At 51.4% G+C, this 3,872-nt stretch overlaps 1 pseudogene; it reads right to left on the reverse strand.

Annotated features, from left to right (window-relative positions):
* Positions 1 to 318: 318 nt before the first annotated feature.
* LOC129557188 (surfeit locus protein 6 pseudogene) lies at positions 319 to 1,789 on the reverse strand (annotated as a pseudogene).
* Positions 1,790 to 3,872: the final 2,083 nt, after the last annotated feature.

The following is a 3,872-nucleotide window of genomic DNA, read 5'->3' on the forward strand; positions in this document are numbered from 1 at the left end:
GTGCTGGTTTTTGTCCTTTTCAAGTGAGTTTGAGGCTGACACAGCAGTCCCAAAGGCCATTCCCTTCCTGCCCCTGTGAACTCTGGAGATAAAGAGTGGGTCAGTGAAGCCTGCCCCTCCCTACCTGGTGCCCACCGCCTCCTTACTGCTTCCCCACCCAGCAACTTTCAGGGAGCATTCCGGCCTCATGAGAGGAGGCTGAACTCTAGATGTGGATCAACCCTTCCCCAAATCCGAAGGCTCTTCTGACATGCGGCCTGAGCCCTGGACAAGTCGCTGAGCGGAGTGTGACAGCGTCTGCTCACCCAGAGCCAGAGCCTACCTGGGGTCGAGCATCCAGGCCCTCAGGCCAGCCCGGTCTCCAGAACCAGGGTGCAGGGTGCGGCCCTTCTCCAGGTGCCCCTCGGCCTTGGCCGCCTTATTCTTGCGCAGGTTCTTGTAAGGTTGAAACGGCCCAATGATGTTAAATAAAAGAACCCCGATGCCAAATAGATAATGTAACAGGCTATAATGGCTAGGTGCCCCCAGGCGGGATTCTAGGACCCAACAGAGCGAGGTCGAGGAAGTCTGCACAGAACAAAGGCAAGAGGCAACTTACATAGCTTTAGGCGAGATTTGGAGTGGTGGTCTCTCAAGACTGGGTTGGTTGCCTGATCTGCTCAAGGTTGTGCTGACACAGCGGAATAGTTCTTGCTGTTTCTGTGCAGAATGCTGTTTCTGGACAGGAGGTTAGGAGGGGGAGGTTAGGAGAGGGTTGATCTCCACCAGGAGCCGCTACATCAAGGACACTCCAGCAGTGGGGGAGGGAATGAGAGAATAGAGCACAATAGTCAGAGTCTGGCGGGGCTTTTTCCCGCCGGCGGGAAAGGGAAGAGGAGGAGAAGCCAAGATGGCCACTGGGTTCCAGCCGTACAGTTCTGCAGCAGCATCTTCCCCACCACCTGGGCCGGGCCGGTGCTTCTCTCTGGCGCACCCGCGCTGTGCCCACTGCTTCTCCTGGCACTTCAGGGCCTCCGGTGGCAGGTGCTGGCCATCGAGGATCTTCACGCCCTTGGCCTTGTACAGCAGGTTCGTCCCTGAATCTTGGCCTGAAGCTCCCAGGCCTGGGCCGTGTCCTCGTCCTGCAGCTGCTCCGGCCCATCAGCCCCTTCACCTTCTGCCTCTTCTCCTTCCTTCTCTGCGCCTTGTAGGCCTGCTCCTCTTATTGATTCATCTCTACCTTAGTGAAGAGCAGCTGGGCTGGCCCGGCACCTCAGGGGGCCCACTGGAGACCTTGGCGGCCTTCTCCTTCATCCTAGGCTCCCTCTGCATCCTCTTCTTCCAGTCCCACTCTTTCTGCCTCAGCTTCCTCCAGCATCTTTTCTCCAAAGAGGTGGGAGACAACTCCCTGGCCGCGTGCCTCCCCTATCTTCTCATGCAGGTGCTGTCGCAGGACGTCCATGGCAAATGAAGAGTCGGGCGCTGGAGCCAGGCCATCTGCAGGGGCCGCGATGGAGCTGGAAGCCGCCGCCTCCTCCTCTTTCACTGCCACTGGCTTCCTGCCCTGAGGCTTCTCCACAGGGACCCGCTCCTGGGATTTCTAATGTGCTCTCTTCCCCTTCTGTTTTGGGGACCCAGCAGTTTCTGAGACTTGAGTTTTGCCAGCTGAGTTGTGTGTCTGGGGCTCGGGACTGGGCAAGGAGCAGATCTTCTTGTCCAGGCTCTGCAGCTAGGCTTCCTTGGTGAACCGAGTAAGCCCTGGCTGGAGGCTCGGGGTCCTATTGGGGGAAGGAGGGCTGGGGTGCAGCATCCTGGGCCGGTACTAGCAGTCCAGTGACACAGGCACGGCCCCTGACATCCCTGGTCTGTGCTACCTTCACCTACCCAGCTGCACTTGCCAGAACCCCCGCACGGGAGAACTGATGGTGGCTTGAATTAGGGTGGAAGTGGCTTGATCACCTGGATGATTGTTGGTGCTGTTCTTTTTTTTTTTTTTTTTTGGTGCTGTTCTTGGGGATGGAAGAGATTAGGAGAGGTGTAAGTTTGGAGGGATGTTGCAGAGAAATTCTGTCAAGTGGAACAAGAAGGTCTGGATGGACAATAAAGGATTAATCTTTCCCCCAAAGAGGTTTGGCCTTTGCCCTTGGCTCCTGGGAGGTAACCTCTAAGACCTCGGAATATCTTGCCTTGATTTGTTTAACCTGGGGACCTTTGGCCAAGCCAGATAGCCTATGCTAGCAGTGTGATTTATAGGAAGGGTCCTTGGGTCATGTAGTATGAATCTGACCTCTTGAGACTAAGGTTGACCACTTGACCAGTCAGCCATGGCTATGTGACTGAGCCCCAATAAAAACTCTAGATACCAAGGCTCAGGTGAGCTTATCTGGTTGGTACTGGCTCATGCGTATCGTCACACATTGCAGCTGTGAGAAATCAAGTGTGTGCATAACTCCACTGGGAGAAGACAATTAGAGGTCCCATGCTTTGGGCTCTCCTGGACCCTTCTCCATGTCCCTTTTCTCTTAGCTGCTTTTAATCTCTGTCCCTGTTCTGTCTTAAACCATGAGTATAGCTACTTTTGGTGAGTTTTGTGAGTCCTTCCAGTGAATTGTCAAACCATAGAGTGATCACGGGGACGCTCTAACTTGAGATTGGTGACAGAGGTAAAGATGGTCTTGTAGCCCGCTGAACATCTCAGTGAGGGTGTATATGAATTTAACAAAGAGAAGCACTGGGTGACTCAGGTCTTAACTCCATTGGTCAGCTGTGTCCAGCTCCATCACAGCCCCTGCGGATGCCCTGGCCCAAGAGCCTGACTCTTTATTTGTCGTGGATGTTCTGCTGGCAGCACCTGCATGTGAAGATAGAGGAGGCACGCAGGCAGGGCAATGCCAAGAAGCTGAGGAGTAAAAAGAGGAGAGAGTCCCTTGTTGTCTCTTGACCAGTGTCTCAGAGGATTTCTCTTTTCCTTTTTGCCAGGGTCTCATTAAGAAGAACTACTGTCTTCTGGTCAGAGAGCTGCCTACAAGTGTAACCTGGAAAGACAGCAAAGAAAGGCAATGCCTTTAGTTGTTGTGCATAATGAAATCTGTGGGAAGAAATAACACCCTCAGTATGTCAGCCACAAATATGGTTTCTGTCTAATTGAATCCATTTGTCATTACATTAAAAAAGAAGCTGATGCAATTGAAAAGTAAGTTCAATTAATCCATCCTCTCACAAAAGCAGTTTGTGTATGTGTGTGTATTGATGTGAATCTCATCATAAAGAAAATATAAACCCGGCTGCAGGCACATGAGGGTTCATTTCCTATGGCAGCCTTCTTGCATAGTGCTGATAGTTACAGCATGTGGAATTACTTATAATGAAAACCTCTGACTATCAAGGTTGGTCATAACTTTCCTTCCAAGGAGTAAGCGTCTTTTAATTTCATGGCTGCAATCAGCATCTGCAGTGATTTTGGAGCCCCCAAAAATAAAGTCTGACACTGTTTCCACTGTTTCCCCATCTATTTCCCATGAAGTGATGGGACCAGGTGCCATGATCTTTGTTTTCTGAATGTTGAGCTTCAAGCCAACCTTTTCACTCTCCTCTTTCACTTTCATCAAGAGGCTTTTGAGTTCTTCTTCACTTTCTGCCATAAGGGTGGTGTCATCTGCATATCTGAGGTTATTGATATTTCTCCCGGCAATCTTGATTCCAGCCTGTGCTTCTTCCAGCCCAGCGTTCCTCATGATGTACTCTGCATATAAGTTAAATAAGCAAGGTGACAATATACACCCTTGACATACTCCTTTTCCTCTTTGGAACCAGTCTGTTGTTCCATGTCCAGTTCTAACAGTTGCTTCCTGACTTGCATACAGGTTTCTCAAGAGGCAGGTCAGGTGCAAGGT

The sequence above is a fragment of the Moschus berezovskii genome, chromosome 7 (genome assembly GCF_049115385.1).
Source record: "Moschus berezovskii isolate FMDL1 chromosome 7, NW_MosBer_1.0, whole genome shotgun sequence".
NCBI lineage: Eukaryota > Metazoa > Chordata > Mammalia > Artiodactyla > Moschidae > Moschus > Moschus berezovskii.